This window comes from Armigeres subalbatus, chromosome 3, assembly GCF_024139115.2.
Source record: "Armigeres subalbatus isolate Guangzhou_Male chromosome 3, GZ_Asu_2, whole genome shotgun sequence".
Classification (NCBI taxonomy): domain Eukaryota; kingdom Metazoa; phylum Arthropoda; class Insecta; order Diptera; family Culicidae; genus Armigeres; species Armigeres subalbatus.
In genome coordinates, this window is record NC_085141.1 from 396,472,310 (window position 1) to 396,496,563 (window position 24,254).

General features: G+C 40.6%; 1 protein-coding gene across 1 annotated transcript in view; it reads right to left on the reverse strand.

Moving 5' to 3' along the window:
* The window catches only part of LOC134226886 (NHL repeat-containing protein 2), a 333,703-nt gene that overhangs the window by 155,720 nt on the left and 153,729 nt on the right, over positions 1-24,254 (reverse strand). The gene's annotated exons all lie outside the window — the stretch shown is intronic.

The following is a 24,254-nucleotide window of genomic DNA, read 5'->3' on the forward strand; positions in this document are numbered from 1 at the left end:
GCCGTCGTGCAATTATTCCACCGAGCGGCGAACGAGTATGCCACTACCATCGACGACTCATGCGTTGTCTCTTCATCAACACACACAATCGAACCCAGTGAGATCATTGTGTGATCAATTAGATGAATTATCGTTACCACCATCTGTATTGCGGGCATCGATGTCATACACCCCTTCACCACCAGCACCCCCTCATACCGAGCCCGGGATACCTGTGCCCAACAGTTCGGTACATCATCCGAGGTTGTCGCGAGTGTCGCTACAGCAACAAGCAGAGCCGTACGTTACCGAGCTGCAGCAGTTGCGAAATCAGCAGGCCATGTGGGGACAGTTTCAGCAACAATTGGGTTGTTTAGCTCAGAAAAATATCGAATTTTTGGCAGTTTAACATAAAGAGCATGCTTTTCTGATCTCCAACATATTTTTATTTTGTTTGTAAACCTTTTATTTACATTTCTATACAGCAAACAATAAGCTATTTTAATCGATAGAATGACACTAACATTCATAGAATGACAGTTAGCCCATGCCACGGCATACAAAAAACAAGGCAGGCTCATCACGTATGTAAACATTTAGTTTGAATGTAAACATGTGACGTCACTGCTATCTTCGCACAAGCTGGACCGAGACGATGCTCTACGGTCGCAGCATGCCCACTTTTGTACTCCAACATGTGGCGATAAAATATGCGTCACATTCGAAGTGTCATTTTTCTAACGAGCCTACCTTGTTTTCTGTATACCGTGGCCCATGCAGCATAAGAACAAATTTTTAGTCCCATATAAATTTAAAATGCAAATTAAAAGTAGTTCCGGGGCTCCAAAAATTCTGAAAAATTGGGGTTAGGCTCAGTTTTTAATGCAGATTCAAAATATGTAAAAACATATATACCCCTAAACAACCCAATTGTCCGCCAGGCAAGTGGTGCCTAAGGAGCTCCCAATTTTTAATGGGAATCCTGAAGAATGGCCACTTTTTGTGAGCAGCTTCCACAACTCGACTGTAATGTGTGGATATTCACAGTCAGAAAATCTGACGAGACTCCAGAGATGCCTCAAAAGCTAAGCATTGGAGGCTGTTCGGAGTAATCTACTGCTACCGACATCGGCCCCGAAAATTATGGAAACTCTGGAGACTTTATTCGGGAGCCCAGAGCTGCTAGTTCAGTCGCTGCTCAACAAAGTTCGCAGCGTTCCAACTCCAAAAGCAGACAAGCTTGAAACGCTGGTCAACTTTGGTCTCGTAGTCCAAAATCTTGTTGGTCATCTTATAGCCGCTAACCAGCAACCTCATCTGACCAATCCAACCCTGCTGCAAGAGCTGGTGGATAAATTGCCACCAAATCTCCGGTTGGACTGGGCGTTGTACAAGAAGAATGTCCGACCTGTTGATTTGGGAACGTTTTCCGAATATATGAGTGTTATCGCTTCGGCCGCGAGTGATGTAGCGCACTTCAGCGATTTCGACGGAGCTCGCACTGGGGGAAGTGAGAAGCAGCGAAAGGAGAAGACTTTCGTAAATGCACATGTATCTACTGAACCGCGGAGATTCGAACAGCAAGGAAAGAAAGCAGAAAATCAGGAGAAACCTTGCTACATCTGTCAGAGCTTGAAGCACCGAATCAAGGACTGTCATAAGTTCAGGTCTTTAAACTTCAGTGATCGGTTGAAAGCGGTTGAATTGCATCAACTATGTTCGATCTGTCTCGTTCCTCATGGAAGATGGTCCTGCAAGTCGACGCGCACCTGTGGAGTCGGTGATTGTACCAAGAAACACCATCCGTCTCTTCATCCCAGTCAGCAAATTGCGAGTAAACCGTCTTCCAACGAAAGCACCGGAGCGCGGCCGAAACCAGACGCCGTAGTCAATGTCCATCGTCGTATTAAAAGTGCAACAATATTCCGTATAATCCCGGTGGTTTTGTATGGTAGAGAAGCTCAAGTATCCACGTTCGCCTTCCTTGACGAAGGTTCCTCGTCAACCCTCATCGAAAAGAAATCGCAGATCAATTGAACCTTATCGGTGAGCTACAGCAGCTATGCTTCACGTGGACGGCGAAGGTTTCGCGCCATAAAAAGACTCCAGAATGGTCAGCCTGAAAATTTCAGGGACAGAAAACAGCAAAAGTTTCTCATTGACCGGCGTAAGCACCGTTCGCCAGCTGGACCTTCCGGTACAGTCGCTGAAATATGGAGAATTATCTCAACATTTTCCTTATTTGGCTGGGATACCGGTGACAAGCTACCAAAAGGCCGTTCCTAAAATCCTGATAGGGTTGGACAACATAAAACTATCGCTGCCTCTCAAGACGCGTGAGGGATGGCCAAATGGGCCAGTGGCGGCAAAAACAAGACTAGGATGGACCGTGTTCGGGAGCATCGATGGTTCACGTGGTAATTCAACATTGCCATTATTGCACATCTGCAAGAGCGCGGAAGATAGCAAACTTCACGATCTAGTGAAAGGATATTTCGCGGCAGAGAATCTGGCAGTATCCGGAACGTTTGGGCCAGAAGCTGAAGAAGATCGTCGAGCAAAAGAGATTCTGCGACGAACGACGGTCAAAGGAGCCGATGGCCACTATGAGACTGGACTGTTGTGGCGAAATGACGTAGTGGAGTTGCCGTCTAGTTACGGTATGGCAGAGCGACGACTTATCTGCCTAGAGCGAAAATTGCGAAAATATCCTGAATTGCAAGCGAATCTAGAAAAACAAATTTCCGAATATCAGAGCAAAGGCTACGCTCACAAAGCCACGTTCCAGGAGATGCAAGAAAGTGATCCGAGCCGCACATGGTATCTCCCGCTCGGAGTTGTTACGAACCCTCGAAAACCCGGAAAAATACGTATCATCTGGGATGCGGCTGCCAAATCAAATGGTGTGTCCCTAAACGACATGCTGTTAAAGGGACCGGACCTTCTTTCATCATTACCAGCTATATTGTGCCGTTTTCGACAGCGGCAAGTCGCGATCGCAGGTGACATCCGCGAGATGTATCACCAGCTGAAAATCAGAAAGGAAGACCGACAAGTTCAACGTTTTTTGTACAGAAATGACCCAGCCAAGGAGCCTGAAGTGTTTGTGATGGATGTGGCCATCTTTGGGTCGACTTGTTCACCGTGCTCAGCGAACTTCGTGAAAAATTTGAATGCGATGGAGTGGAAGGATAAATATCCAGAAGCGGCTACAGCAGTAGCAGAAAACCACTATGTGGATGATTACCTGGACAGTCGCGACACGGCAGAGGACATGGCGAAGCTGGCATCGGAGGTACGGAAAGTTCAAACAGCAGCAGGATTTGAGCTACGTAATTGGCGATCGAATTCGATGAAAGTGTTGCAGGTCCTGGGAGAAAAGGCGGCGGAAACGCCGAAAGATTTCAGCGTTGACAAAGAGAGCAACGTGGAACGTGTTCTGGGTATGGCCTGGTTGCCGGACGAAGATGTATTTGTGTATTCCGTGAAGTTGCCGAATGAATTCGAGCGATCAACGTCAACAAAAATCGTTACAACAAAGCGAAGCATCTTGAGATTTGTGATGAGCATCTTCGACCCGCTCGGCCTAATTTCGAACTTACTAATTCATGGAAAGGTGATTATCCAGGACCTGTGGAGAGCTCAAGTAGGATGGGACGATACTATTCCGATAGATATCTTGGAACAGTGGGAGCGATGGATTGTGCAACTCTCCAAATTGAACCAAGTTCGTATTCCACGTTGCTATTTTCCCGATTACGATCGAGACGCATTGCATGCCTTGGAACTACATGTATTCGTGGACGCAAGCGAATTAGCCTTCGCCTGTATAGCCTACGTTAGAATCATCGATCAAGGTCAGACACGATGCTCTCTGGTAGCCTCGAAGGCCAAAGTTGCACCGTTAAAGCCTTTGTCAATTCCTAGACTGGAGCTTCAGGCGGCAGTTATTGGAAGCAGACTAGCGAAGTCTATCGCGGAATATCACACTTTTCCGATCACGCGAAGATTCTTGTGGAGCGGTTCTAAAACAGTCCTGTCGTGGATCAACTCGGATGCTCGTAAATATCGCCAATACGTGGCGGTACGAATCGGTGAAATTCTGGAAGAGACTCAAACCGAGGAATGGCGCTGGGTACCCACTAAACTTAATGTTGCAGATGAGGCCACTAAATGGGGAAAAGGTCCCACACTGCAGCCGGATGGTCGCTGGTTCACTGGACCGGACTTCCTTTATAAGTCAGAGAATGAATGGCCGCAAGAACGGGTGACCTTGAACACCGAAGAGGAACTTCGTGCTTTACACGTACATCGCGTACAGTTGATGCAGCCCTTCCTCGAGTGTGAGAGGTTCTCTAAGTGGGAACGAATGCTCCGGGCCACAGCATATGTGTGCTGGTTTGTAGATCGTTGCGGAAAATTCTGCAAGCAAGAGGCTAAGCCAGCCGGTTGTACACTACAGCAGGAGCATCTTGTGCGAGCTGAAAGAATGTTGTGGAGACTTGTACAGGCGCAAGAATTCGCAGAAGAGATAGTGGTTCTAATGAAGAATAAAGCATCGGATGGTGAACGGCTGAAATTGGAGACAAGCAGCTGCATCAGACACCTATCGCCTTTCTTGGATGAGTTTGGCGTGATTCGTATGGAAGGTAGGACAGAAGCGTCTCCTCTGGCGGCGTACGATGCAAAGTATCCAATAATACTGCCTAAAACTCATCGTGCTACTGAACTTTTAGTGGACTGGTACCACAGACGATATGGTCACCACAACGGTGAAACTGTGGTAAACGAGATTCGCCAGCGATACCACATCCCAGCACTCCGGGCGGTTGTGCGTAGAGTGGCAAAAAGATGTCAGTGGTGCATTGTATACAAAGCACGTCCCGAGGTGCCTAGGATGGCGCCTCTACCGGCGGCACGAGTAACTCCATTTGTCCGCCCGTTTTCACTTGTGGGCATCGATTATTTCGGTCCGTACATGATTAAGATCGGCCGGAGTCAAGTGAAGCGTTGGGTAGCACTTTTCACTTGCTTAGTAGTAAGAGCTGTCCACTTGGAAGTAGCTGCGTCACTTTCTACTGAATCATGTAAGCTAGCGTTGCGGCGATTCATCGCTCGTCGGGGTGCACCAACACAAATTTATACGGACCACGGAACAAACTTTGTGGGTGCCAGTCGAGAGTTGGCCAGTCAGCTTGTCGCAACTAATCGTGAGCTAGCAGAGATCTTCACCGATACCAACACTCGGTGGTTTTTCATCCCACCATCTTCCCCGCACATGGGCGGTGCATGGGAGAGGATGGTCAGAGCAGTATAGACAGCAATGGAATCGGTTGGCAGTTGCCGTGCACCATCGGAAGAAGTGTTCCAAACCATTATGTGTGAAGCGGAATCAATGGTTAATTCCAGACCGTTGACGTACGTGCCACTTGAGACATCGGATCAGGAGGCATTAACTCCAAACCATTTTATACACCTTAGCAGCAATGGAGTCAAGCAACCGGACAAAATACCTGCTACGGAGAGTGAGGCTCTGCGAAACGGGTGGAATTTGTGTCGCTATATTCTGGATAAATTCTGGGCTAGATGGATCCGTGAATATCTGCCGGTCTTAACTCGACGTACCAAGTGGCATGAAGAAGTAAGACCCATTCGGGAAGGAGATATGGTGTTCATCATAGGAGAGAGCATTCGGAACCGGTGGCCTCGGGGTAAGGTCGTACAAGTCATCCCAGGACGAGATGGTCGCATTCGACAGGTAGACGTCCAGACAACAACAGGGGTTCTACGCCGTCCCGTGGCGAAGCTTGCCTTGATTGATGTACTTCCGGCTAGTAATCCTGCTGGTCTGGCGCAGCATTACGTGGAGGGGAATGTTGCGGGAGGCGTTACGAACATCGACGCTGCATCCGAAAATTCCCACAGGGATGGGAAGCAGGTCTGACAGACCAGTTGTCATCCGACAGCTCTGACAGTGTCAGCGAAGAAAAACAAAACCATAAAAAAGGAATGATGAAAACGGTGAAAATGTGGTGATGTGAATTGTGCAGCCTGTTTATTTAGTATTTCATATAAAACTACCTTAAAATATTACCTCTTTACTATCTTATGCACTATACAAAACTAGATTAGTGAGTTTACATGCAAAACACACCCTGAAAATGAATTATTAATGTGAATCTATTAATACTGTTTAGGTTACCTTTCATGCACTACTTATCCTACACGCTAAAAATGAACTACTCAAAATTGAGTCGAATCCGACTCATTTTCATTAAAAACGGGACAACTCAAAATTTGAGTAAAAGATACTACTTCAATAAAATGATGATTTCGCGAAAGTTAAGCTTGGCCTTCCATCAATTTTTAATACGACAGATGCGAATCAAGTTTATCTATCTATCTAAGTGCATTTTACGACAAACAGACTCCTAGTTTAAGTGCAATCATCATTTTATTGAAGTAGTATCTTTTACTCAAATTTTGAGTTGTCCCGTTTTTAATGAAAATGAGTCGGATTCGACTCAATTTTGAGTAGTTCATTTTTAGCGTGTATATTTGATGAATTACAACTAAATTAAACCGAAAATTATTATACGATCACGAGACTGTAAGTGAAACTACGACCTAAAGAATGACTTAAGACTAAGACCTTAAAATGTACTTAAAAATAGGTTGACTAGACTGAACACTGGACGGTAGCTAAGACGTGGAAACGTAGACTAGAGTCACTGAAATGTGAGTACTATTTATAAGACGAAATTTGAACTGTTGAATATTGAAGTATATTCCTTTTAGCTTTTAAGCATTTGCCAATAAACCTTCAGGAAATCGCTAAGAAGACTTTGACCCTTTTTTATACGTCTGGTGCCGCGCCAACACTATATGATCACTCCAAAACAAAACTTTTGATAGAAGGCTCGGAAACCCATAGTGTTATATACCAATCGACTCAGCTCGACGAATTGAGGTGATGTCTGTTATGTGTGTATGTATGTATGTGTGTGTGCATGTGTACACATTTTTGTAGACACACTTTTTGGAACTTAGCATTGGCCGAATTACTCGCAACACGTTCCATTCGACGAGGAATCATGTCCTTTTGTTTGCCTGATTGGAGTATGGGATTAGACGTTATGGCGAAACACTATTTTTTATGCGCAAAACACGTTAAAAACATGTTCGAAACGAGCCAGCCATGGGCTGAAAGTCTTGCTAATAAAGTCAAAACAAAAAAAAAACGTTAAAAACACTCACTCATATTTTTTAGTTTTTTGTACTCGAAAAAGACACCAACACCGATAGGTGGATTAATCAGGGTTTTCTATCTCCATTTTTCGTGGGATTTGAGAGGCTTCAGTAAGCTACCTTACCCTGGTCGCGTTACCTACATCGCATTGGTGGGCCTGTCACCTTAGGTATAGCCGCTGGGTACCAAGCAGACGCTGTTTAAGCCGCACATGCTGGTGAACAGACGCTCAAGGCGTATCTTCTTACTCTAGAAGAATCTAGATGGATAATAGTACCCAGGCTGCACCACCAGCTAAGTACGCAAACCTTAGCTGGCGGTCTTTTGTCATCGGTCGACCTGTGAAAGCGTGAGATAGGAACTTGTGGACACCAGAGCTATGTTGTTAAATTTTACAAGCCAGAACAGTTTAAATTATTTCGCTTTAAAAGAACAGAAGACCGATTGACCGTTAAATTCATTTGGATGCTCCAATTATGTGCTTGAAAATACATTTAAAACCGCCAGTAGATATTTTTATTTTGCGATTTCATTTTCTCAAAATTGAAGTAAATATTCAATACATTGGCTCGGTTTAGTCAAGTAGTGAACGATTGTACGACAATTCCCCGAATGCAATTTCCCCGAATGTAACAATTCCCCGAATGCAATTTCCCCGAATGTAACATTTCCCCGAATGTAACAAATCCCCGAGAATAAAGTAGTTTTTGCAAACACATAATTGTCATCGACTATTGGCGCCCGAACAGAGCAGCGTTCAAAGATTTGTTCCAGAGTGTCTCTTTGGAGATGCCGAACATGACCAAATCTTTCGATAGTATTGTATGCCCTTGATCTTCCTTACTGTTAAATTAAACATCTTATTGTTAAATTATAAAGATATTATAATAAAGTGTTTTCCTATTCATTTTTTTACTAAAATAGTCGAACATAGGCTGAATTTATTTGGTGGAGCAGAATCGCGAACAGAAATGCCGTTTGAAAGCATCATGGTAAAAAATTGTGAAATCAAACTCCTGTCCTATGTAAGGTCTATCTCTTCTTAAGAAGTTACTGTAATCGTGGATATGAATCCTTTAAAAAATAATGCGTATGCCCGGAATAAGGCAACGGTGAATGCGATCCCTTCTTTAAAAGTAGTACATCTACTCGAATTTAACGCGATGGATTAATTTGATCTCTACTTTGAAAGTAGGTGTTTTTCCGGAATAATGAAGGTGTAAATGTTATTCCTTCTTTAAAAATCTGTATCTACCTGGTATATAGACCAATTCATTAAAGTTAGGCGTTAGCTCGAAATAAGCCAAAGTAGAATGAAATTACCTTTTCAGAAGTAGGAATTTGCCTGCAATAAGGTTATAATAAATGTAGTCTCTTCCTTTGATGTAGACGAGTTTGGCCGGAATAGATATAATAAATGAGATCGCATCTAGCAATAAATATCAATTATATAAACCGAAAAAAATTGACGTGTTCATTCAAAGAAGGCAATATCTCCTCCATTGTCCTTATACTGCGTAGACGCGATCATTTAAGGAAGGCATTATCTCCTTCCTTCGCTTTACTCCAGGCAAACGTGTACAATTGAAGAAGGTTCCATCTACCCTCTTTGTTATACCGGGCAAACGTGTTCATTTTAAGAAGGCATTATAACTCGTCTTCCCCTAATACCGGGCGAAGCGATTATAAAAAAAAAACATTATCCCTTTCCTTTGTCTTCCATACCGGAAGACGCATTAATTTTCTTCCTTTATCTTTATCCTTCTTCCTTATTTTTCCATTCACTCTTCCTACATCTCCCTTCGTATTTTGCGCTTTCTCGCTCCTCACATAACACTTCTTGCATCAGATTTTTCACTTCTCACTTCTTACTCAATACTTTTCACTTCTTACTATGTACTTACTTCTCATTTCTTACTTTTCAATTCTCACTTCTCACTTCCCACTACTCACTCCTCGCTTCTCACTTCTCACATCTCACTTCTCACATCTCACTTCTCACTTCTCACTTCTCACTTCTCATTTCTCACTTCTCATTACGCTCTTCTCACTTCTCACGTCTCACTTTTCACTACTCACTACTCATTTCTCACTTCTTACTTCTCACTCGGCCTAATGACGGTTCGGCATAATTGTCTTCGGCCCAATGTCCCAGCATCTTTTTTTTTACAATTTTTAAGCGAGTTGTCCCGCGACCCTCACTTTTGTTGCAACTCAAAATTATGTCAAAAGCCAATTATGCGACTTTATGTTAAACGACGCAGATTCCTTTTTCAGTTTTAGTTTTATCTGCACTGTGGAAACAATTCGGGGAAATGTTGCATTCGGGGAATTGTTACATTCGGGGAAATGTTACGTTCGGGGAATTGTTATTCGGGGAAATTTCATTCGGGGAAATTGCATTCGGGGAATTGGTTTTCGGGGAATTGTCGTACAATCTAGTGAACAAGTTTGTACAGTGGTTAACGTTTGAAACTTGTTGTGCTATCTATATATATAAAACTCAATGTTTGTATGTTTGTATGTATGTTTGTATGTATGTTCCAGCATAACTTCTGAACCCATTTACCGATTTTAACCAAATTTGGAACACACATTCTTTATCTTGAGGAAACGACGATAGGGGGGTTAGGCATGCTCTTTGGAAAAGGGTGAGGTGTGGGGGAGGGTATTGCTTAGTTATCGGTCAACTGAGTGTAAATTCTGAACCCTTGGCCGATTTCAACCAAATTTAGAACACAAATTCTTTATCTTAAGGAGGGACAGGTCGAGCATGCATTTTGGAAAAGGAGGAGGTTATGGGGAGGGTATTGCTTAATTATCGATCTACGCAGTTTAAATTCTGAACCCCTTGGCCGAATTCGACCAAATTTGGAACACAAATTCCTTATCTTAATAAGGGGACGATAGGGGGTTAAGCAAGCTCTTTGGAAAAGGGGGAGGGTGTGGAGGGAAGGGTATTGCTTAGTTATCGATCAACTCAGTGTAAATTCTGAACCCCTTGGCCGATTTCAACCAAATTTTGAACACAAATTCTTTATCATAAGGATGGGACGATAGGGGGGTTGAGCATGCTCTTTGGAAAAGAGGAAGGGTATGGGGGGAGGGGTATTGCTAAGTTATCGATCAACGCAGTTTAAATTCTGAACCCCTTGGCCGATTTCGACCAAATTCGGAACACAATTACCTTATCTTAAGAAGGAGACGATAGGGGGCTAAGGATGCTTTTTGGAAAAGGGGAAGGGGGTGTGGGGAGAGGGGTATTGCTTAGTTATCGATCAACTCAGTGTAAATTTTGAACCCCTTGGCCGATTTCAAGCGAATTTGAAACACAAATTCTTTATCTTACAGAGGGAACGATAGGGGGGTTAAGCGTGCTTTTTGTAAAGAAAGGAGGGTATGGGGGGAGGGGTATTGCTTAACTATTGATCAACGCAGTTTAAATTCTGAACCCCTTGGCCGATTTCGACCAAATTTGGAACACAATTTCCTTCTCTTAAGAAGGGGACGATCGGGGGTTAAGCATGCTCTTTGGAAAAGGGAAGGGGTGTGGGGGAGGGGTATTTCTTAGTTATCGGTCAGCTCAGTTTAAATTCTGAACCCCTTGGCCGATTTCAACCGAATTTGAAACACAAATCCTTTATCTTACAGAGGGAACGATAGGGAGGTTAAGTATGCTCTTTGAAAAAGGGGAGGGTAGGGGGGGAGGGGTATTTCTTAATTATCGATCAACGCAGTGTAACCGCCGAACCCCATGGCCGAGAAGGGGACGACAGGGGGTTGGGCATGCTTGTTGGAAAGGAGGGAGGGTGGGGGAGGTGGGGTGTTCTTTACAAAAGAGGGAGGGTATGGGGGGAGGGTATTGTTTCGCAATCAATCAACTCAATGTAGATCCTGAGCCTCATGACCGATTTGAACCAAATTTGTATCAAATATTGTCTGTCCTAAGGAAGCGATTTTAGTGGATGTGGTTAAGTAATTTAAAAAAAAGGGGAGGGTGTGGAACAAGGGGTATTGTTTAGTTATCGATCAATTCAGCATGACTTCTGAACCCATTTATCGATGTCCACCAAATTCGGAACCCATATTATCTGTCTAAGGAAGACTATATCAGACTGGGTATGAGTGCCATAGCTAAATGAGAGAGAGGGTATATTCATTAAACGAACAGTTTAGTATACCTTTTTATCGCATAGGTCAATTCAAACCAAACACGTAAGCACGCAATCCCTACCCAAAGGAAACTATTATAGAGAGGCTGGAAGGGACTTTTGGAATGGGATGTGGGGGGGTATTGGAATTGGGTATTGTTGTTCATCGGAATAATTGTATGCCCAGTAAAAAGCAATGATTAATGTGTTTCCTTCTGAAAGGTGGATGTGATTGCTTCTTCAAAAGTAGGCATTTGCCCGGAATAAGGCAATGGTGGTGATCCTTCTTTAAAAATATGCGTTGCCCGAATATGGCATCGATGAATGTTTTCCTTCTTTAGAAATAGACGTTTTCCCGGAATAAGACCTTTCAAACCCAAGATCCCTTCTTCAAAATCAGTCAATGTTTCCAAAAGCCTTCTTTTAATCAAATGATAAAGTATGAATAAGTAAACACAATTACCCTGTTGAACAATTGGTTTTATCATTTTCCGATTGTAAAAGAAAACTGCAAACCAAACTGGCAATTCCGAGCAAGGCCGGGTACATAAAGCTAGTTCATAATAAAGAGCAAAATCGGGCGATCCAAAACAGTAAGTACTGCTATTCATATGCTGTTTTCTTTGACAATGCAAAAATGACAAGGATATCGGAGGTGCACAACTGATTTGGATATTAATTCTTTACTTCAACATAACAATATACATATTCGGAAGGAAGCCTACACTTCAAAGTGGTGTGTTTTTGTTGAACTTTGTAAATGTTGTGAGGGCTGGTAACAATAGTCGCGAACTGCAAATGCCGTATTTTACCCTATATGTATTAATTGAAGTTAAAATACGGATACTCGAATTAAGCTATTTCCTGCTACTAAGAAATAACTCATCTCTAATGCGTGGATGGGTCTTGCGAGCAAAGGCGTAGGATTACAATCTGGAGATGGCCGATCTCCGATCTAGGATGTTTTCATGTAGGAAACGTTCCCGACTCCCTGGGCATAATGTCTCCATTGTGCTTGCCACACAAGATACATTCATGCAATGGCATCTATAGAAACCATTAAATTAGTAGCTGTGGAAATATGTATAGAAAAGTTATAATGTATGCCAAGCTCCAGAAGGAATGTAAAGCTATTGAAGAAGAAGATGAATGTGTGGATACTAGACATGACACAGCGTCTCGTCAAAATTTACCATAAACATCACCACAAATAGCTGTAGCTAGTCTGTGGCAGAGTACATTCCAAAAAAAATCATCAATCTTCACTCCATAACTGTCATTATCATCAAATTAACAAACTCTACGTCATTGTTCCTTCCTCGAGCGACGCCACGTGCTGTCAATTTCAGCATATTATTGCCAAGGCCAATACACATCATGCAATACCAAACGAAAGCATTCCGCTGCATGACGCATGACATGGAGATCGTACAAATTGATGAAACACTTTCTCAGAACGAACTCGGAGCATGCACTTTCACACGCTGCGCCGACGCGACGCTAGAAGCCAGCCCTATTGGTCACGCAAGATGCATTCAGCGCACTACCGGTATTGGCCGAGTTAGCACTCGATCACTTGTCCCCCGCTCCGCCACTAAGAAGGTCTGTAATAGGGCAGACGCGTGGCATTCGTTATGATCACATCTAGGTCCGATCGTGTGTATAGAAACTTCCCACCAGCATCGGCAGCCGAAGGCCTACTTTAAGGAACATAAACTAGATTTTTGCGGCTTCCCCCTTGTTACGATTCTTATCTGTGCCATACTATCGTTCTGTGACTGTGTGTCGAGGTCAATAGGCTTAATTGATTCCGCGGACAGTGTGGCGGCGTGCCGTGGCACCTCTTGTAAATAAATAATGCGGCTACTTACTTAGCTGGGAAGGGCGAAGATCGCATTAAGACGAGCACGTGATAGCCTGGATGGGTACAAAATTGTCTCAGCCATGACTCTGCAAAAGCAGAACTTGTTTACATAGTTCTTCGATTGTTCTATAATTATGGGATTGGAATTGATAGAAAGGAACGTCAATGAACTTTAAAATTCCATTCACGAAACAAGTCGAGAATGTACATTTCTTGAATTAAATAGATGCATTGCAATTGTGAATCTATGATGATGGATCATTTGGTTTTAAGTTGAGAGCTTGTGATGCGATTCTCAAAAAACACATCAAGAATATTGGGGTTGTTGATAGATAAATTATTGTTTTGAATTCAGCTTTAAATACAATACCCGAGCAACGCTTTTCGTTTCACAGTGAGTTAAGTTGCCTTTTGAACAGCTACTTTTGAACAGCTAATTTTACATTTGGAAAACAATTTGAATCTCATACAAAAAATGATTTAAACATGCTTCAAATAGCATTCAATATTCAGTTTTGTATTGGAAACTGGTACCTGAAATACACATAGAAATTTAACGCAAATAATGTAAGTAAACTTATAGAGCCGGGAGAGAATCTCATCAAAATTGCAGAAGCTTTTTACGGCCATATCTAAACTGCCCATGATCGCATATTTGAAACATTAGCATTTTGGTTGATTTTGTAAATCGTTTGTCAATCCTCCCCACAAGCTCAATCATTTCCAGCTTATCACAGATAAGCAAGCTAGTAAAGCCTATTTTGCTGCTATGCGATCATGGGCAGTAAAGTAGATTAAGAAGAAGATGGGATTGAGATTTTCTTTGAATTTTATTTGACATTCAGATATTTAAAACAAATATCAAGACGAAGGGGTCGAGGGGAGGAAGTTTAATCATTTTTGCGTGATGCGCTAAATGAATACTTCCTTCATGGTTTGAATAAGTATCTGTATTCTATGTTCGGAAATGGTTAAAACAGTAAGGATTGCTTGTTTTGTTCGCAAAAAAATCCTAGACATTTTAATGCACTGCTAGATCTTGTTGGGTCAATAAGATCCAACTTTAAAGGTTGACGCTCAGAATCGCACTCGGGCCTATTTGAATCAAGGAAAATCTAATTTTGAAGTTGGTCTAACCATGGTTTGGAACTACTATTGGACATATTTGGTTGGATGAGATGGTCGACTGCCAGAATCGCTATGGAACCTAGTCGAATCATAAAAAAAGTTACTCTAAAGTGGGTTGCTTGAAGGCCGGAATCCCCATCGGTCGGTTCTGATCAAGAAAATTCAAATCTGAAGTAAGTCTTTGGATGGTTTGGTTGCCACTGGACCTAGTTGGGTCAATGAAATGAGGTGGATCGGTGTTCGGAGTTAGTCGGAATCGCTATTAGACCTCGTCGGATCAAGTGGGTTAGCTGGTGGATGAAATCAACTTTGAATCTATTTAGATAACGGAAAATACTATTGTGGGTATGTATGTTGGTGGTCTGGAGGCTCTTATACTCATAGTTTAGTCAATAGTATCCAACTCTGAAGGGTCGGTCGATCTGAAGAATTTGGTCGATGCCCGGAAACGCCATCGGAAGCAGGAGGGTGAATAAAATCTAACTCTCGTTTTGATTAATATTAGAAAAAGAAGTAAATTGACCTACCAATAATTCTAACAAAGCAATTTAGGAGTTATCGAAATTCCTCGATACAGAAGGCGATATAACTGAATGTTATTCGGACTATACATGTTTTTTTTGCTAAATTAAACGAGCAAATTCCTTTTAAATCTTAAACGTCTCAATCATAGGGGCAAAATTTCGGAATTTGGTCAATCGCTTGGTTGTGGATATTCCCTTGAAGGAACCCACATGGAAAAACTGAATCATTACTTCACTATTAATTCCTTAATGTTGAACATTACGATTCCGAAAGGCTCTTGGCGGCCGTAATAGTGAACAAAAATTTGACCAATCGCAATGTGAGTATCAAACATTAAAATGAATTTATAAAATACTCTCAGATTTTTTTATTCAATTTGCTCCTTCAACTCGGTCCCACAGGTCCCTGAGAATCCTGAATAGCAGTCAAAACTAAAACCAATCCATATAACATGTGGATGTGTAATAATAAAAAAAATATATATTTTGTTTGCTATATCTAGATTACGCATCATACTAAGCAGCACAATTTGTTTCACTTTGCGTATGTGCCATCAAATATAACTCTCTTGCAATCTAAAAACCGCGAGGTGGAGCCTACGGAAACATCCTCCGATTGCAGTAAAATTGCAATAATGTTGCAAAATGCCACAGCGTAAAAATAAATTGTAAGATTGGATTCGATTTATGGATCTTGTGATTGATAGTCCTTCACTCTACCATAGCACCATTCAACACTTCGGAGGGACTGCATATTGACTCACCATAAAAACCATACGATAATGAAGATTTGTACTCGAGTTTCCTGTTTCTTGATTGCACCATCACAGGAAAAAATTATGAGTTGTCAAAACGTCGAACGATGCTAAATTGAACATGAAGACCCACTCAACTTATCTGCAACTTAATTTAAACAAACAATTAAATTTTGAAAGACGCATTAAAGTTACATGGTAAAAAATGTGCAACTTAATGATTTTGTTTCGTGTTAGCAACATGATGTGCAGCATTCTTTGGTGGTTTGTTTTCAAATGTCAAACACGTACTGCATTGCAATTTTAATGAAACATTGATCACAATTCGAACGTTTTGGACATTTTGATGCAACTTTTTCGTGCTTTGATGTTTTCCCAATGCCTTTAATGAAACTGAATAGAAACAAGGTGCTTTTAGGGAAATGTTGTGTGTGCTACTTGGATAATAGTATGAATATAGGACACAAACCAAAAGAGACGTCTCATTGGACACCGACTACTAGGCCATTCAGTAGAATACATATTGATTTTTTCTTTTTCGAGCATCGCACATATTGCATATTTGCATATTTGCATATTTGCGGGATCCCGGGATTTTTCGATGTTTCCTTAGAAAACTTATTTTTTGATTTAAAAACGATTTTTCCAGATGAATCAACTCAATTATTATCGGAGTTCGATAATTTAACGTAAGTTAACTCGATAATTCAACGATAATGGGGTTAATAGATTACGCGATTAAAGTTGGTAAAAATTGAACCAAATTGATTGCAGCCTGGTTTGGTTTTGATCAAAGCGATACACCAAAAAAATTAGGCAGAGCATCGGAATCGCCATTTGTACTTGCGCATGTACTGGAAAGTTTGTTGTACGAACGTCGATTGGAAGGACATGAATTGGATCAAGAATTGCTTTGGAGGTAAGAAGCTCAGGAAGATTGACTCAATGTTGTGCGGCGCGAGGACATTAGCAAGGCGAATATCAGCTAGTGTACACAACCTCGCTGTAGACGGGAGATGGGTAGGAAGCAGGAGCCAAATAGATGTAGCTGATCTTGTACTGTAGATAAAGCTATGTATGTCCATTTAGAATCCGGAATCATTTAATGTATTGCAGCGGCACGGAAAGTGACCGCTGCAAGAATTCTTTTACAGTGGTTTGTCTACCTAGGCGCCCACTTACTGTGGTATAAATTTCACGATGTTTCGTGCAGCGAGTTAAAAATTATTCCAGATGGAAGCCGAAAGGAGAAAAAAAATCTGCACACCCACGTTGATAATCCTGCTCATCGACGATGGAAGCTACGTCAAAATGCATTTCGGACAGCTTCCTAGCCAAAAAAATCTACATGGTGACGGCACGAGGAGCAGTTCCTGCGAAGTTTAAGTTTACTTTTTGGACAAACTTGAAAAAAAAACAGATGATTTTGGCAGCCGTGGAGCAAAGACCTAAGTGTTTGTGACGAATAAGACGATGGACTCGAAACTGTACAAGGAGGAATGTCTCAAAAACCGCGGTCTACCTTCCATAAAGCCCATAAAGGTCCCGTGAAGTTTAGGCCAGATTTGGCTGGTTGTCACTAAAGCCGGGAAGTCATCCAGTGGTACCGCGATAATAACGAAGATTTCATCGATAAAAACATTAATCCACGCAACTGCCCACAGCTCCGGCCCATCGAGACATTTTGGCAGTAATGAAGCGTAAGCTTAAGAAAAGTGGAAAAACAGCTCAAGACGCGACTCAGATGACCAAAATGTGGAACAAATGTGCTAAGGAAGTTGACTCCGGAGGTGTGCAACTTTTGATGAGAGGAATAAAGAAGAAGGTGCAAATTTTCACTAGAAACAATAAGAAATGATTTGTATCAATATTTTTTCTTTAAAGTACAGTGAATTACCCTTGTTTTAATGTATTAACCTTATTTGTACGTCAATCCGTTACCGAGATACAGATGATTTTATTATTCTGGATTCTAAATGGACATAGCTTTACTTGTCGTTTAATTAATAGAGATCTGTACTGCCCATGATCGCATAAATGTAACATTTGCATTTTTATTGATTTTGTAAATTGTTTGTTAATCCTCCCATAAACTCAGTCATTTTCAGCTTACCACAGATACCAAATTGAGCTGTCTGAACGATTCACAGGCTTTTTACAAAACGAACAAAAATGCGAGTGTTACAAATATGCGATCATGGGCAGTGTAGCTGCTGGAAAAAGTATCAGTCAGTAGCCCTCCATTGAGTTGTATACAGGAATTTAGTATTTTTGTGAAGGTTTTCTATTAACTATCTCCGATATTTTCATGTCTGTTCCTCTCTTACTAATTTAATAATAATATGATATCGATTGTGCATCACAAAGAAGTAAAGAACCTTGGCTCCGTACATGTATGAGCCTACAAAATAAACGAACTTGGAAAAAAAAATCATGTCTGATGGGAAATAGGGGAAATGACGGCTTTGGCAGGCTTTGTTCTATTATTGGCAGGGGGTTTTTTTATGACTGACTAGGCTCAAATTTGGCCTAAACATTCTTTGCATATCAAAGAATATTGTGGCCAAATTTCATAAAATTTGGTCGACAAAAACCCCCCTGCCAATAATAGAACAAAATCTGCCAAAGCCGTCTTTCCCCCTATAAAAATATGATATGAGTTTATCACCAAGTTATCAAGTTGGGTTTCGCGTTCAAAACAAATAACTTTTGTTAGACGAAAAACTACATTGTTTGCGAACCGGAAATGAAACAGTATTTTTTGTTCCGGGTATCCCGGGATTTTCGGGATTTCAAAAATAATATCCAGGAATCGGGAAATCCCGAATTTTCCTAAATCCCGGGATTTGTTGTCCTGGGATGTCCCATGATTTTTTAGGCAAAACAGGGTACTAGGTAATGAAAAGTCCACCCTATAATCCTTCAAGTAATGGACAGGCTGAGAGACTGGTAAGAACGGTCAAAGAAGTTTTGAAAAGGTTCCTGCTTGAACCTGACACTAAAGAGTTGGACCTGGAAGACCAAATAATAAGTCTTTTCCTTTTTAATTATAGAAGTAATAACTTGACTAAGGACGGTTACTTTCCGTCAGAAAAAATATTTTCTTATAAACCCAAGTCGTTTCTTGATTTGTTGAATCCTAAACTAAAACATAAGCGACGCCTATCCATACAACAGCCACATGAAGAGAAAACAGAAAAGTCTAGCGGGAAGATCCCGATGAGCTCAATGGACGCATTCAACAATCTGATGGCTGGGGATGAGATCTGATACCAGAATAAAAATCCCCATAATTATGCGAGATGGGTTAAGGCAACCTTTATTAAAAGGTATTCTCCATGTATATTCCAGATACTTGTTGGAAGCGTGGAAATCATGGCGCATCGTAACCAGATGAAAGTTGGCAAGAAGGCTACTGTAGGGAGTTCTCCGAATGTCATCGTCCAGCAACTGAATCCCAGGCTATCGGCCATGAACCGCGGTGGGCTATGACAGTTGACGGTGAAGGAACGGACGAAACAAGGCCAGAGGCTCCCAGGGGAGCTACGAGAAGTAACAAGAGAAGAGTTAGTGAAATGGATTCGCCAGTCGGAGAGCTTCGGCGATCGAAACGAAAAAGAAAAGTGAACCAAGATGACAAATTTTGTTATAATTTTTAAGTTGATTTTCAAGTTCTGAAATTGTTTAGATATAAGTCTTTGATACAAGTTGAATTCTATCTGAAATGTTGACTATGGTCAAATCAATATTTGTTTATTTTTGAATAAGGTACCAGTCAAAACGATTAATGCAAGAGATGGCGTTTTTTCAATGGTAGTAAAATTGAAATTTCATCACTATTAGACTACTAATCAGTGCAAACTAAGTGCAAGAGATAATCTTTTCACCTCATATTTCATTCCTTTTCACTACTTTCTTCTAAAACACCACCATTTTCCATAAATTTGCAAAATACTTGATTTTCCCATACATTTTATCGATTTCCAACTACCATTCTTCCATGAGCTCATGGTGAAAATTGTGAAAATCTCAGAACATAGAGTAGCAGGCTTAACAACACAGATAGAAACGCCGGTATCGCCACTCAGTGACGAGTACCGGAAACATGGTGCACGGAAGGTTGTTGTCTACACTTTTTACGGCTGCTGCACCCTGGAAGTAAATGTCATCGAAGTAAACAGTCGGTCCCTTATTCAAAGGGGGAAGAATTGTTGTATACAGTCGCTCTCAAAATTGAGCGTACAGCATGGATAAGATGAATATAATCGAACATTTCAAAGGAAAATTAATTGTTGGCTCGGTTGTTTTTAATGCATTTCAATATTCATCCCTTCCTTCAATGTATGCGTACATAAAATGGTTGAATTTTTTTCTCTAAAGTTCATTTATTTGAAAATAATCTCAAAATACGCCTATTAGATGTGACAAAATTGAGCGTACAGCGAATTTTTTTCCATATAATTTCTTATTATAAACACGATTAATGTATTTTAAAATTGTTTTTTCATGATTATATTTACAATAATAAACATCCGCTACTTAAACATTCAATGTTTTGAAATTAAACCATGTTTCAATCAAAATGGCGAACAAGTAAGATGTATGAACAATGCTATTTAACAATTCAATGCTGCTGGGCAAAAAAGATGCTATAAGATATGGATTTCACCGGAATTGTGTCTTATATATGATAGATAATCGCAATCTAGCGAGACATACGATTAATTTGGGAAAACTCAGTCGGTAAATGATGAAAGCAGATGTAAACATACAGAGAAAACGACAAATGTTGGGAATGGCATATTTCAAATTAAGTATAACTTTATTAAAAAGTCGATGTATAGGTAGCTTATAAGCTTAGTACACTCATTAATAATAATATTAATGAAAAATTAGCACACGGATACATTATAAGATGTCATTTTATATTTGAAGGCTCAGTCACCGTAGGAACAAATTTGGTTGAATCATTCAAATTCACCAAGATAACATTAAATAAGCTGCCGAACTCTTAAAAAAGTTTATTTTAACTCGCCACATGGAAATCATCCAATTGTATCCCTTATGGTAACATATCATGGAGTTTAATCCAAATTTAATTATGAAATTACGATTTACAGCTATCTTTTCAATATTCAATCAGAAGTGGTCTACGGGGTTGAAAAGCCGTTTTTATGTTCGGTACCTTAACATGCACCCTTTACATTCAGAATTTGACTGCGAATGATTGGATTCAATAATATTACTCTTAATGATAGACCTCAGACAATAATCGAGCTTTAAAACAAATTTAAGTTAAAGACATACTAAATTTGAATTATGTCATTCCTAACATTTGTCGTTTTCTCTGTATGTTTACATCTGTTTTCATCATTTACCGACTGAATTTTCCCAAATTTATCGTATGTCTTGTTCGATTTCGATTATCTATCATATATAAGACACGATGCCGGTGAAATCCATATCTTAAAGCATCTATTTTGCCCAGCAGCATTGATTTGTTAAATAGCATTGTTTATACATCTTACTTGTTCGCCATTTTGATTAAAACATGGTTTAATTTCAAAACATTGAATGTTTAAGTAGCGGATGTTTATTATTATAAATATAATCATGAAAAAAACAATATTAAAATACATTAATCGTGTTTATAATAAGAAATTTTAAAGAAAAAAGTTCGCTGTACGCTCAATTTTGTCACATCTAATAGGCGTATTTTGAAATTATTTTCAAATTAATGAACTTTAGAGAAAAAATTTCAACAATTTTATGTACGCATACATTGAAGGAAGAGATGAATAATGATATGCATTAAAAACAACCGAGCCAACCATTTAATTTCCTTTGAAATTTTCGAATGTAGTCAACTAATCCATACTGTACGCTCAATTTTGAGAGTGACTGTACGTAGCGCACCCTGCGCATTCGAAAATCAGCGATCTTCTATCGCTGTCAAACTTCGTACGTTTGTCGTGAGATGTCGTCATATGTTCATTTCCCTGTAACGAGAAAGTTTAATAAAAAGTTAGTTACTTCAGATACTCTGAACCAGAAAGTCGTAAATCTAAATCTTATCCGTCTTCCTAACTTATCACAGTCTTGGTTTGTTCTAAAAGATTTTTTTTTCCTGTTCGGGTGTGCCACTGCGACCTGTTATTAGATCTATTGTAGCGTTACCCGTATCCTTAGTGTTTAAGTGCATGTCGAATTACTTCATTACTATTGATAAGCAATGCAGTATCGGTTTCGATACAGTTGTTGTTTTGTTTTCTCAAGAGCACCATGACAAGGTCCCACTATTTAAACCCTTCTTCATAGAGAGCAATCCCATTGAAGGCGCGCCCCTTATCAATAGGAAATCAATCCTTTCTTGAGAAAACAGAACAGTGATACTGTTTTGGCCATGCATCGGAGCCCTAGCCACATCCTTGTCTTGCTTCTAGAATATCACCAGTAAAACAATGAAACCCGGGATTTAGCTTTGTCTACAAGACCATTTCAAGCAAGAGAATTTGTTCAGTAATAAGAACTTCCGTGTGTTCCTCTCACTACCATTGTTCACCAGTTCAAGAAGAGTTAGTACGTATTTAAACCCCTAACTAGATTTTCCAGCAGTCAGTTCAGCCTAGGACCGGGTACCGAGGTTTTTTAACTAACTGCTTGAAAAGTTGTTTCCACTGCATACAGTCTAGCCTCAAACAAGAGGAATTCGAGTCTTTCAACTGTCTGCAAGGTAACATTAATTATGTTTTATTTCTGAGACTGCTGTTGGTAGCGAGGACTAAATACGATGAATCCTTAATTACAACAACTTATTGCCCTAGCTAGAAAAATGGATTGAGCTAGGGCTCTGTTTGGTAGTTCTTACACCGCAACACACTACGTCAAAGTGATCTACCGTGTTACGGGAATAAAAGATTTTAAAAAGATGTGACACAAGAAGCACGCGCCACATTTTCTCAAAAAGCACTTTGTTTCCAATCAGTTTTATTGACAAAACGTCAAATCGTAAATAAGTTGCATAAAGATGTCAAAAACATTCGAATTCCAATGTTTTATTAACATTGCAACGTAACACGTGTTTGGTTGGAAACAAACAACTGAGGAATGCTGCAATGCATGAAACAAAAAAGTTGCATATTATGTACCACGTAACATTAATTTGGCTTTCTAAATTGAATTGTTCATGTAAATTAAGTTACAGAAAAGTTAAAAGACTCTTCATGTTTGATTTAGCATCGCTCAACGTTTTGACAACTCACATTTCATTACGGTGCAATCAAGTAACAGGAAACCCGAGTACGAAACTTCAGAATCGTATGGTTTCTATCCTAAGTTAACATGGAGCCCATTCGAAGTGTTAAATGGTGGTGTGGTAGAATGAAGGACTGTCAATCACAAGATCCATAAGATGAATCCAGTTTTGTATTATTGTTTTATATTTATTCTGCGGTAGTATTTTGCAATATTATTGCAATTTTACTGCATTCGAAGGATGCTTTTAGATTGCAAGAGAGTCTTTGCACTTGTCATAAGACGAGTTTGTACAATCCCATTGAATTCCACCACTTAATTGTATCTTGACAGATACGTACTTCGACCTCAACAGTAAGGCCGTCTTCAGTGTCTCGTACTTGACTCGACTTAAATTAAGTGGTGGAATTCAATGGGATTGTAAAAACTCGTCTTATGACAAGTGAAGACATTCCACTAAGAAGCTCAAAATAATTTTCTTAAAAAGAGAGTCTTGTTTCTTGGCACATAAGCAACTATTGTTTTTTTCTGGAAAGTTTCAGAAATGTGAATTGTTCAGTAGTGAAACAAGAAGTGCTGCTTGAGACAACGTGAGCTACCATTCACGGGTTTGTATCGGTGGTGACGAAATCGAGGTGGTTGAAGAATTTGTGTAGGTACTTGGGCTGGCTGATGACCTTAGAAAAATTCGGAGACGCATCGTGGCTGGAATTCATGCATTCTTTGGACTCCGCAAGATACTCCGATAGAATAGAATTCGCCACCGTACCAAACTGACTATCAACAAAATGCTCATTGGACCATTGGTCCTCTAAGTACACGAAACCTGGACGATGTTCGTGGAGGTCCAACACGCACTTGGAGTTTTCGGAAGGAAAGTGCTGCGTACCATCTATGGCGGAAAGATGGCACACAGTACGTGGAGGAGGCGAATGAACCACGAGTTGCACCAGCTGTTGGAAGAAACATCCATCGTTCACTCAGCAAAAATCGGACGACTGCGTTGGGCCGAATACGTAGCCAGAATGTCGGACAGTGATCCGCAGAGCATGGTTCTCGACAACGATTCGACGAGCACAAGAAGGTGAGGTGCGCAGCTAGCAAGGATGATGAATCAGGTGGAAGGCGATTTACGAACCCTCCGTAGACTGTGCGGTTGGCGACTACAAAGGCCACTCAGGCCTTAGTCGCTTAGCGTCGTAAGACATCGTAGAGGAGGTGAATTTCCTCGGTTGCTGTGGGTTTCTCTCCTTCGTCGGCGAGAGATTTCTTTCATGCTCTCTTGGTTGGATTTAGTTCACTGGTCTTGCACGCTGCCACCTTTCGGAATATAAGTGTCCAGTTTTTTAA